Here is a 12,153-nt window from a genome sequence, read left to right as displayed (position 1 = left end):
CATTGCTGGTGGGAATGCAAACTAGTACAGCCACTTTGGAAATCTATCTGGTGCTATCTCAGAAAAATGGGAATAGGGCTTCCTCAAGACCCAGCTATTCCACTCCTTGGAATATACACAGAAGATGCTCCAGCACACAACAAGAAAATTTGCTCAACCATGTTCATAGCAGCCTTATTCATAATAGCCAGAACATGGAAACAGCCTAAGTGTCCCTCAGTAGAAGAGTGGATAAAGAAACTGGTGGTACATATACACTATGGGAATACTACTCAGGCTATTAAAAACAAGGAATTCCCGAAATTTGTGGACAAATGGATTGAGCTAGAAATGATCATAATGAGCGAGTTAACCCAGAAGCAGAAAGGATCAAATGGCATATACTCACTTATATCGCATACTAGGCCAAGGGGCATGTCCATGAAAGCCTTCACTTACCAGGAAACTGGGACAGAGGGGAAGGCATCCTATTGGGACTCTAAATGAGAGGCACATGGAGGAATAAGCAAAATAGAAAGGATCCAGAGGTCCTAGAAATCTACAAGTAGAAAAATATGGTATGCAGATTTTGAGCCCAAACTAGGCACCAGCCAAGGACAATACAGGAGGTAAACTTTAAACCCCTTCCCAGATCTAGCCAATGGTCAGAATATTCTCGACAGTTGAGTGGAGAGTGTGATATGACTTTCTCATGTACTATGGTGCCTCACATTTGACCATGTCCCCTGGAGGGGGAGACCTGGTGGCACTCAGAGGAAGGACAGCAGGTAGCCAAGAAGAGACTTGATACCCGATGAGAATGTATAGGGAGAGGTAATCCCCCTCATGAACAGTCATAGTGGAGGAATAATGGGAAAATGGGGGGGGGGGAGGAATGGGAAGATACAAGGGATGGGATAAACATTGAGATGTAACAAGAATAAATTAATAAAAAAATGGAAAAAAAAAGATTCAGGTGTTCTTCTGATGCACTGAAAAGCCTTGAGGGTGTTTCTATCATCTCGACTTTGCCATGATTCTGTAATCATAAAGGAAGCACAAGCCTGCTTGGGGTCATTGGGTATGTCAGACAATTCTTGCATTCAACAATCCGGTATGACAAAATGAACATCGCTGCAGGAGAGTCAGAAACAGTTGAGAACATTGCAGTGCAGGACCTTGGCAAGACATTGAAGCTATGACAAAGGCCTCCATGATACTTGATGTGCCTATGTGGACTCTGAACGGAAAGTCTGAGGAAAACGTGGATAGGAACCCACCAGAATTCTGAAGAAGGTTATTTAGACCCATTGCAGAAAAGGATGTTCTCTCGAGGTTTTTCTAATGCATATAGGATCCCAGAAGAGTATCGCGACCTCTCTACACGGTTGCCATTATTTGACCTTCACCAAGTTATATGAAGTCCCATTCCCTACTATATCCCTATTGTACTCAGATATATCTTTTCTTTGAATGGAAAGGGAAAGCAATGAGTACCAGAAGAGTTTAACTGGAATTCTAAATTCCATGGCAATGGCAAATTTGTATCAACCACTTAATGTCTCTGCGTGGCCTCTAGTACAGTAAGCAACTATCACTTATATACACCCATGGGCAGGAAGCCAGAAAGATCTTCCTGAAATTCCAACAAACTTTAATAATTTTAGCAAGGAATGGGCATGCATGTGTCTAACCAACATTCTCTTTCATTCCACCCACAAGGTTCTCCATCACAGTCGGCAGCACAGCATGATGACAAGAAGTATTGGGCTTGATTCTCCTTGGATAAGTGTCTCCAATCAGGATTCTAAGGGACTTTGTTAGGTCTGGTAAGTGTCAGTGTTACAGGATTATAAAAATAGGATGCAAAGCAACAGTCGGTTGAAGGCCTGGGTCAATGATGAAAACCTAATGTCATAAAGAGAGGTGATGACATAAAAATCATACTCAATGGGAATACGCTGAGGCCCAGAAAAGAGAACGGGGGGCTTCATGTCCCACTTCCTGATGCACTCTCAAGAGAGGGTTATAGTGGTCCTAATGTCCCCAAGGCTTCTTATTCAGAGGACAGAACCTTGGAACTTCTGGTGCACGTCTGGCTTTGAACCTTGAATGGCCACCAAAATGCACCTCTTGTTGTACTTCTAACCCTGGCCTTGGTGATACTGCCAAGCACAGTCCTCATGTTATTTCTTTGCTGTTGTCTTGCAGTCTTCTGGCAAACCATCTTAGAACCTCACAGCTGAATCACAACTTCGAGGGTAGGTAAGAGTCAATCCTCTTGCCATTTGACTTTTTAAATGTTACTGTGCCTCCATATTAATTGGCAACAAGGCATGTTCCTGAAATGATGAATGTTGAAATAATATGGACCCAGCAATTGATGAAGACTAGAACGAGTTGTGACAAATCCTTGTTTTCCTGGGCAGAATATCAAATTATGCTGGGGTCACAGGAATTACATTTTACTGAGATCTTAGCAGCTGTGTCTGGAGAGAGGGAATTATTGAGATGGACACTAGGCATGATCCATTTTCCTCATTGCGTAAATGGGATTAAGGGAAAAAGTGTATCCATTCAGTTAGTGGTTTCCAGGCGAGCCACCTTTTGCATGGATAATACCTATATATTTAGGTGCTAAAAATGACCTTAGTATCATTCTAGAGCATGCAATGTTTGACTTTAGATATGGCCATCATTTGGCTAGTGTGAGCATTTGGCACTGGGAAGATTGTTCTCAGGGAAATTGGACCCTCTGTATAGGTTCAAGATTCAGGTGTTCCTCCTTCATTGCTGGTGGGAATGCAAACTAGTACAGCCACTTTGGAAATCTATCTGGTGCTATCTCAGAAAAATGGGAATAGGGCTTCCTCAAGACCCAGCTATTCCACTCCTTGGAATATACACAGAAGATGCTCAGCACACAACAAGAAACTTTGCTCAACCATGTTCATAGCAGCCTTATTCATAATAGCCAGAACATGGAAACAGCCTAAGTGTCCCTCAGTAGAAGAGTGGATAAAGAAACTGTGGTACATATACACTATGGAATACTACTCAGCTATTAAAAACAAGGAATTCCCGAAATTTGTGGACAAATGGATTGAGCTAGAAATGATCATAATGAGCGAGTTAACCCAGAAGCAGAAAGGATCAAATGGCATATACTCACTTATATCGGCATACTAGGCCAAGGGGCATGTCCCATGAAAGCCTTCACTTACCAGGAAACTGGGACAGAGGGGAAGGCATCCTATTGGGACTCTAAATGAGAGGCACATGGAGGAATAGCAAAATAAAAGGATCCAGAGGGTCCTAGAAATCTACAAGTAGAAAAATATGATAGGCAGATTTGAGCCCAAACTAAGGCACCAGCCAAGGACAATACAGGAGGTAAACTTTAAACCCCTTCCCAGATCTAGCCAATGGTCAGAATATTCTCGACAGTTGAGTGGAGAGTGTGATATGACTTTCTCATGTACTATGGTGCCTCACATTTGACCATGTCCCCTGGAGGGGGAGACCTGGTGGCACTCAGAGGAAGGACAGCAGGTAGCCAAGAAGAGACTTGATACCCGATGAGAATGTATAGGGAGAGGTAATCCCCCTCATGAACAGTCATAGTGGAGGAATAATGGGAAAATGGGGGAGGGGAGGAATGGGAAGATACAAGGGATGGGATAAACATTGAGATGTTGTAACAAGAATAAATTAATAAAAAAAATGGAAAAAAAAAAGATTCAGGTGTTCTCTGATGCACTGAAAAGCCTTGAGGGTGTTTCTATCATCTCGACTTTGCCATGATTCTGTAATCATAAAGGAAGCACAAGCCTGCTTGGGTCATGGTATGTCAGACATTCTTGCATTCAACAATCCGTGTTATGACAAAATGAACATCGCTGCAGGAAGAGCAGAAAACAGTTGAGCACCATTGCCGTGCAGGACCTTGGCAACGACATTTGAAGCTATGACAAAGGCCTCCATGATACTTGATGTGCCATGTGGACTCTGACGGAAAGTCTGAGGAAAACGTGTATAGGACCCACCAGAATTCTGAAGAAGGTTATTTAGACCATTGCCAGAAAAGGATGTTCTCTCGAGGTTTTTCTAATGCATATAGGATCCCAGAAGAGTATCGTGACCTCTCTACACGGTTGCCATTATTTGACCTTCACAAAGTCATATGAAGTCCCTTCCTACTATATCCCTATGTACTCAGATATATCTTTTCTTTGAATGGAAAGGGAAAGCAATGAGTACCAGAAGAGTTTAACTGGAATTCTAAATTCCATGGCAATGGCAAATTGTATCAACCACTTAATGTCTCTGCGTTGGCCTCTAGTACAGTAAGCAACTATCACTTATATACACCCATGGGCAGGAAGCCAGAAAGATCTTCCTGAAATTCCAACAAACTTTAATAATTTTAGCAAGGAATGGGCATGCATGTGTCTAACCAACATTCTCTTTCATTCCACCCACAAGGTTCTCCATCACAGTCGGCAGCACAGCGTGATGACAAGAAGTATTGGGCTTGATTCTCCTTGGATAAGTGTCTCCAATCAGGATTCTAAGGGACTGTTGTTGGGTCTGGTAAGTGTCAGTGTTACAGGATTATAAAAATAGGATGCAAATCAACACTTGGTGGAAACCTGGGTCAATGATGAAAACCTAAAGTCATGAAGAGAGGTGATGACATAAAAATCATATTCAATGGGAATACGCTGAGGCCCAGAAAAGAGAATGGGGGCTCATGTCCCACTTCCTGATGCACTCTCAAGAGATGGTTATAGTGGTCCTAATGTCCCCAAGGCTTCTTATTCAGAGGAGAGAACTTTGGAACTTCTGGTGCACATCTGGCTTTGAACCTTGAATGGCCACCAAAATGCACCTCTGTTTGTACTTCTAACCCTGGCCTTGGTGATACTGCCCAAGCATACTCCTCATGTCTTTGTCTTTGCTGTTGTCTTGCAGTCTCGGGCAAAACCATCATAGACCTCACAGCTGAATCACAGCTTCAAGGTATAAGAGTCAAATCTCTGCATTTGAATTTTTAAATGTACTGTGCCTCCATTAATTGGCAAGAAGGTGAGTCTGAAATGATGAATGTTGGAAATAATATGGACCAGAAATTGAGGAAGACTAGAAACGAATAGTGACTGATTCCTGCTTTCCTGGGGCAGAATATCAAATTATGCTGGGTCACCCGAATTACATTTTTACTGAGATCTTAGCAGCTATGTCTAGAGAGAGGGAGATATTGAGATGGACACTAAGCATGATCCATTTTCCACATTGCTTAAAGTGAGATTAAGGGAAAAATTGTATCCATTTAGTAGTGGTGTCCAGGCGAACCACCTTTGCATGGAATACCTATATATTTAGGTGCTAAAAATGGCCTTAGTATCAATTTCTACAGCATAGCGATGTTTGACTGAAGATATGGCCAGCATTTGGCTAGGTGAGCATTTCGTACTGGGAAGATCGTTCTCAGGGAAATTGGACCTTGTATAGGTTCAAGATTCAGGTGTTCTTCTGATGCACTGAAAAGCCTGAGGGTGTTCTATCATCTTGACTTTGCCGTCATTCTGTAATAAAAGGAAGCACAAGCCTGCTTGCGGTCATGGGTATGTCAGACAAACTCTTGCATTCAACAATCCGGTGTGACAAATGAACATCGCTGCAGGAGAGTCAGAAAAGTTGAGAATATTGCAGTGCAAGACCTTGGCAAGACAATTGAATCTCTGACAAAGGCCTCCATGATACTTTATGTGCCTATGTGGACTTGCCGGGAAGTCTGAGGAAAACGTGGATAGGAACCCACCAGAATTCTGAAGAAGGTTATTTAGACCTTTGCAGAAAGGGATGCTCTCTTGCGGTTTTTCTAATGCACATAGAATCCCAGAAGAGTATTGTGACCTTTCTACACGGTCGCCAACAGTTGACCTTCACCAAGTCATATGAGGTCCCATTCCCTACAAATTCCCTATTGTAGTCAGATATGTCTTTTCTTCTAATGGAAAGGGAAAGCAAAGAGCACCAAAAGAGTTTAACTGGAATTCTAACTTCCATGGCAATGGCAAATTTGAATCAACCACTTAATGTCTCTGCTTGGGCTCTAGTAGAGAAAGCAACTATCACTGATATGAACCCACAGGCAGGAGGCCAGAAAGATCTTTCTGAAATTCCAATGAACTTCAATAATTTTAGCAAGGCATGGGCATGCATGTGTCCTACCAACATTCTCTTCCATTCCACCCACAAGGTTCTCCATCACAGTTGGCAGCACAACATGATGACAAGAAGTATTGGGCTTGATTCTCCTTGGATAAGTGTCTCCAATCAGGATTCTAAGGGACTGTTGTTGGGTCTGGTAAGTGTCAATGTTACAGGATTATAAAAATAGGATGCAAAGCAACAGTCAGTGAAGGCCTGGGTCAATGATGAAAACCTAATGTCATAAAGAGAGGTGATGACATAAAAATCATACTCAATGGGAATACGCTGAGGCCCAGAAAAGAGAACGGGGGCTTCATGTCCCACTTCCTGATGCACTCTCAAGAGAGGGTTATAGTGGTCCTAATGTCCCCAAGGCTTCTTATTCAGAGGACAGAACCTTGGAACTTCTGGTGCACATCTGGCTTTGAACCTTGAATGGCCAACAAAATGCACCTCTGTTGTACTTCTAACCCTGGCCTTGGTGATACTGCCAAGCACAGTCCTCATGTTATTTTCTTTGCTGTTGTCTTGCAGTCTTCTGGCAAACCATCTTAGACCTCACAGCTGAATCACAACTTCGAGGTAAGAGTCAATCTCTTGCATTTGACTTTTTAAATGTACTGTGCCTCCATTAATTGGCAACAAGGCATGTCTGAAATGATGAATGTTGAAATAATATGGACCCAGAAATTGATGAAGACTAGAACGAATTTGTGACAGAATCCTTGTTTTCCTGGGCAGAATATCAAATTATGCTGGGTCACAGGAATTACATTTTACTGAGATCTTAGCAGCTGTGTCTGGAGAGAGGGAATTATTGAGATGGACACTAGGCATGATCCATTTTCCTCATTGCGTAAAATGGGATTAAGGGAAAAAGTGTATCCATTCAGTAGTGGTTTCCAGGCGAGCCACCTTTGCATGGAATACCTATATATTTAGGTGCTAAAAATGACCTTAGTATCAATTTCTAGAGCATAGCAATGTTTGACTTTAGATATGGCCATCATTTGGCTAGGTGAGCATTTGGCACTGGGAAGATTGTTCTCAGGGAAATTGGACCTCTGTATAGGTTCAAGATTCAGGTGTTCCTCCTTCATTGCTGGTGGGAATGCAAACTAGTACAGCCACTTTGGAAATCTATCTGGTGCTATCTCAGAAAAATGGGAATAGGGCTTCCTCAAGACCCAGCTATTCCACTCCTTGGAATATACACAGAAGATGCTCCAGCACACAACAAGAAACTTTGCTCAACCATGTTCATAGCAGCCTTATTCATAATAGCCAGAACATGGAAACAGCCTAAGTGTCCCTCAGTAGAAGAGTGGATAAAGAAACTGTGGTACATATACACTATGGAATACTACTCAGCTATTAAAAACAAGGAATTCCCGAAATTTGTGGACAAATGGATTGAGCTAGAAATGATCATAATGAGCGAGTTAACCCAGAAGCAGAAAGGATCAAATGGCATATACTCACTTATATCGGCATACTAGGCCAAGGGGCATGTCCCACGAAAGCCTTCACTTACCAGGAAACTGGGACAGAGGGGAAGGCATCCTATTGGGACTCTAAATGAGAGGCACATGGAGGAATAGCAAAATAAAAGGATCCAGAGGGTCCTAGAAATCTACAAGTAGAAAAATATGATAGGCAGATTTGAGCCCAAACTAAGGCACCAGCCAAGGACAATACAGGAGGTAAACTTTAAACCCCTTCCCAGATCTAGCCAATGGTCAGAATATTCTCGACAGTTGAGTGGAGAGTGTGATATGACTTTCTCATGTACTATGGTGCCTCACATTTGACCATGTCCCCTGGAGGGGGAGACCTGGTGGCACTCAGAGGAAGGACAGCAGGTAGCCAAGAAGAGACTTGATACCCGATGAGAATGTATAGGGAGAGGTAATCCCCCTCATGAACAGTCATAGTGGAGGAATAATGGGAAAATGGGGGAGGGGAGGAATGGGAAGATACAAGGGATGGGATAAACATTGAGATGTAACAAGAATAAATTAATAAAAAAAATGGAAAAAAAAAAAGATTCAGGTGTTCTTCTGATGCACTGAAAAGCCTTGAGGGTGTTTCTATCATCTCGACTTTGCCATGATTCTGTAATCATAAAGGAAGCACAAGCCTGCTTGGGGTCATTGGGTATGTCAGACAATTCTTGCATTCAACAATCCGGTATGACAAAATGAACATCGCTGCAGGAGAGTCAGAAACAGTTGAGAACATTGCAGTGCAGGACCTTGGCAAGACATTGAAGCTATGACAAAGGCCTCCATGATACTTGATGTGCCTATGTGGACTCTGAACGGAAAGTCTGAGGAAAACGTGGATAGGAACCCACCAGAATTCTGAAGAAGGTTATTTAGACCCATTGCAGAAAAGGATGTTCTCTCGAGGTTTTTCTAATGCATATAGGATCCCAGAAGAGTATCGTGACCTCTCTACACGGTTGCCATTATTTGACCTTCACCAAGTCATATGAAGTCCCATTCCCTACTATATCCCTATTGTACTCAGATATATCTTTTCTTTGAATGGAAAGGGAAAGCAATGAGTACCAGAAGAGTTTAACTGGAATTCTAAATTCCATGGCAATGGCAAATTTGTATCAACCACTTAATGTCTCTGCGTGGCCTCTAGTACAGTAAGCAACTATCACTTATATACACCCATGGGCAGGAAGCCAGAAAGATCTTCCTGAAATTCCAACAAACTTTAATAATTTTAGCAAGGAATGGGCATGCATGTGTCTAACCAACATTCTCTTTCATTCCACCCACAAGGTTCTCCATCACAGTCGGCAGCACAGCGTGATGACAAGAAGTATTGGGCTTGATTCTCCTTGGATAAGTGTCTCCAATCAGGATTCTAAGGGACTGTTGTTGGGTCTGGTAAGTGTCAGTGTTACAGGATTATAAAAATAGGATGCAAATCAACACTTGGTGGAAACCTGGGTCAATGATGAAAACCTAAAGTCATGAAGAGAGGTGATGACATAAAAATCATATTCAATGGGAATACGCTGAGGCCCAGAAAAGAGAATGGGGGCTTCATGTCCCACTTCCTGATGCACTCTCAAGAGATGGTTATAGTGGTCCTAATGTCCCCAAGGCTTCTTATTCAGAGGAGAGAACTTTGGAACTTCTGGTGCACATCTGGCTTTGAACCTTGAATGGCCACCAAAATGCACCTCTGTTGTACTTCTAACCCTGGCCTTGGTGATACTGCCCAACACACTCCTCATGTCTTTGTCTTTGCTGTTGTCTTGCAGTCTTCGGGCAAACCATCATAGACCTCACAGCTGAATCACAGCTTCAAGGTAAGAGTCAATCTCTTGCATTTGAATTTTTAAATGTACTGTGCCTCCATTAATTGGCAAGAAGGTGAGTCTGAAATGATGAATGTTGAAATAATATGGACCCAGAAATTGAGGAAGACTAGAACGAATTAGTGACTGATTCCTTGCTTTCCTGGGCAGAATATCAAATTATGCTGGGTCACACGAATTACATTTTACTGAGATCTTAGCAGCTATGTCTAGAGAGAGGGAGATATTGAGATGGACACTAAGCATGATCCATTTTCCACATTGCTTAAAGTGAGATTAAGGGAAAAATTGTATCCATTTAGTAGTGGTGTCCAGGCGAACCACCTTTGCATGGAATACCTATATATTTAGGTGCTAAAAATGGCCTTAGTATCAATTTCTACAGCATAGCGATGTTTGACTGAAGATATGGCCAGCATTTGGCTAGGTGAGCATTTCGTACTGGGAAGATCGTTCTCAGGGAAATTGGACCTCTGTATAGGTTCAAGATTCAGGTGTTCTTCTGATGCACTGAAAAGCCTTGAGGGTGATTCTATCATCTTGACTTTGCCGTCATTCTGTAATTATAAAGGAAGCACAAGCCTGCTTGCGGTCATTGGGTATGTCAGACAACTCTTGCATTCAACAATCCGGTGTGACAAAATGAACATCGCTGCAGGAGAGTCAGAAAAAGTTGAGAATATTGCAGTGCAAGACCTTGGCAAGACATTGAATCTCTGACAAAGGCCTCCATGATACTTTATGTGCCTATGTGGACTCTGCCCGGGAAGTCTGAGGAAAACGTGGATAGGAACCCACCAGAATTCTGAAGAAGGTTATTTAGACCCTTTGCAGAAAGGGATGCTCTCTTGCGGTTTTTCTAATGCACATAGAATCCCAGAAGAGTATTGTGACCTTTCTACACGGTCGCCAACAGTTGACCTTCACCAAGTCATATGAGGTCCCATTCCCTACAAATTCCCTATTGTAGTCAGATATGTCTTTTCTTCTAATGGAAAGGGAAAGCAAAGAGCACCAAAAGAGTTTAACTGGAATTCTAACTTCCATGGCAATGGCAAATTTGAATCAACCACTTAATGTCTCTGCTTGGGCTCTAGTAGAGAAAGCAACTATCACTGATATGAACCCACAGGCAGGAGGCCAGAAAGATCTTTCTGAAATTCCAATGAACTTCAATAATTTTAGCAAGGCATGGGCATGCATGTGTCCTACCAACATTCTCTTCCATTCCACCCACAAGGTTCTCCATCACAGTTGGCAGCACAACATGATGAGCTTTCTATATGGTTGCCATTAGTTGACCTTCACCAAGTCATATGAGGTCCCATTCTCTACTGTATCCCTATTGTACTCAAATATATCTTTTCTTTAATGGAAAGGGAAAGCAATGAGTACCAAAAGAGTTTAACTGGAATTCTAACATCCATGGCAATGGCAAATTTGTATCAACCGCTTAATGTCTCTGCTTGGCCTCTAATAGAGAAAGCAACTATTACTGATATGCACCCATGAGCAGGAGGCCAGAAAGGTCTTTCTGAAATTCCAATGAACTTCAATAATTTTAGCAAGGAATGGGCATGCATGTGTCCTACAAACATTCTCTTTCATTCCAACCACAAGGTTCTCCATCACAGTCGGCAGCACAGCGTGATGACAAGAAGTATTTGGCTTGATTCTCCTTGGATAAGTGTCTCCAATCAGGATTCTAAGGGACTGTTGTTGGGTCTGGTAAGTGTCAGTTTTACAGGATTATAAAAACAGGATGCAAAGCAACAGTCGGTGGAGGCCTGGGTCAATGATGAAAACCTAATGTCATGAAGAGAGGTGATGACATAAAAATCATACTCAATGGGAATACACTGAGGCCCAGAAAAGACAACGGGGGCTTCATGTTCCACTTCCTGATGCACTCTCAAGAGAGGGTTATAGTGGTCCTAATGTCCCCAAGGCCTCTTATTCAAAGGAGAGAACCTTGGCACTTCTGGTGCCCATCTGACTTTGAACCTTAAATGCCCACCAAAATGCTCCTCTGTTGTACTTCTAACTCTGGCCTTGGTGATACTGCCCAGCACACTTCTCTTGTCCTTGTCTTTGCTGTTGTCTTGCAGTCTTCTGGCAAACCATCTTAGACCTCACAGCTGAATCACAGCTTCGAGGTAAGAGTCAATCTCTTGCATTTGACTTTTTAAATGTACTGTGTCTCCATTAATTGGCAACAAGGCTAATCTGAAATGATCCATTTTCCTCATTGCGTAAAATGGGATTAAGGGAAAAAGTGTATCCATTCGGTAGTGGTCCCCGGGGGAGCCACCTTTGCATGGAATACCTCGATATTTAGGTACGAAAAATGACCTTAGTATCAATTTCTACAGCATAGCTATGTTTGACTAATTATATGGCTATCATTTGGCTAGGTGAGCATTTGGCACTGGGAGTATCGTTCTCAGGGAAATTGGACCTCTGTATAGGTTCAAGATTCAGGTGTTCTTCTGATGCACTGAAAAGCCTTGAGGGTGTTTCTATCATCTCGACTTTGCCATCATTATGTAATCATAAGGGAAGCACAAGCCTGTTTGGGGTAATTGGGTATGTCAGACAATTCTTGCATTCAA

The 12,153-nt window shown here is 42.4% G+C and overlaps 1 long non-coding RNA gene and 5 other non-coding genes across 11 annotated transcripts in view; all 6 read left to right on the top strand.

The window, feature by feature from the left end:
- LOC127191522 (uncharacterized) overlaps positions 1-12,153 on the top strand; it is an 81,209-nt gene that overhangs the window by 22,165 nt on the left and 46,891 nt on the right. The window lies entirely within an intron of this gene.
- Positions 1,871-1,949, top strand: LOC127192598 (small nucleolar RNA SNORD115). Its single transcript, XR_007831059.1, has one exon. It is a non-coding gene; the product is annotated as a small nucleolar RNA SNORD115 (small nucleolar RNA).
- LOC127192458 (small nucleolar RNA SNORD115) lies at positions 4,634-4,712 on the top strand. Its single transcript, XR_007830947.1, has one exon. It is a non-coding gene; the product is annotated as a small nucleolar RNA SNORD115 (small nucleolar RNA).
- LOC127192597 (small nucleolar RNA SNORD115) lies at positions 6,414-6,492 on the top strand. The gene has a single exon (XR_007831058.1). It is a non-coding gene; the product is annotated as a small nucleolar RNA SNORD115 (small nucleolar RNA).
- On the top strand, positions 9,166-9,244 carry LOC127192457 (small nucleolar RNA SNORD115). The gene has a single exon (XR_007830946.1). It is a non-coding gene; the product is annotated as a small nucleolar RNA SNORD115 (small nucleolar RNA).
- Positions 11,331-11,409, top strand: LOC127192593 (small nucleolar RNA SNORD115). Its single transcript, XR_007831055.1, has one exon. It is a non-coding gene; the product is annotated as a small nucleolar RNA SNORD115 (small nucleolar RNA).

The sequence above is a fragment of the Acomys russatus genome, chromosome 7 (assembly GCF_903995435.1).
Source record: "Acomys russatus chromosome 7, mAcoRus1.1, whole genome shotgun sequence".
Classification (NCBI taxonomy): Eukaryota; Metazoa; Chordata; class Mammalia; order Rodentia; family Muridae; genus Acomys; species Acomys russatus.
The sequence above is the reverse complement of the archived record's forward strand: the minus strand, read 5'-3'. Positions and strand labels throughout refer to the sequence as shown.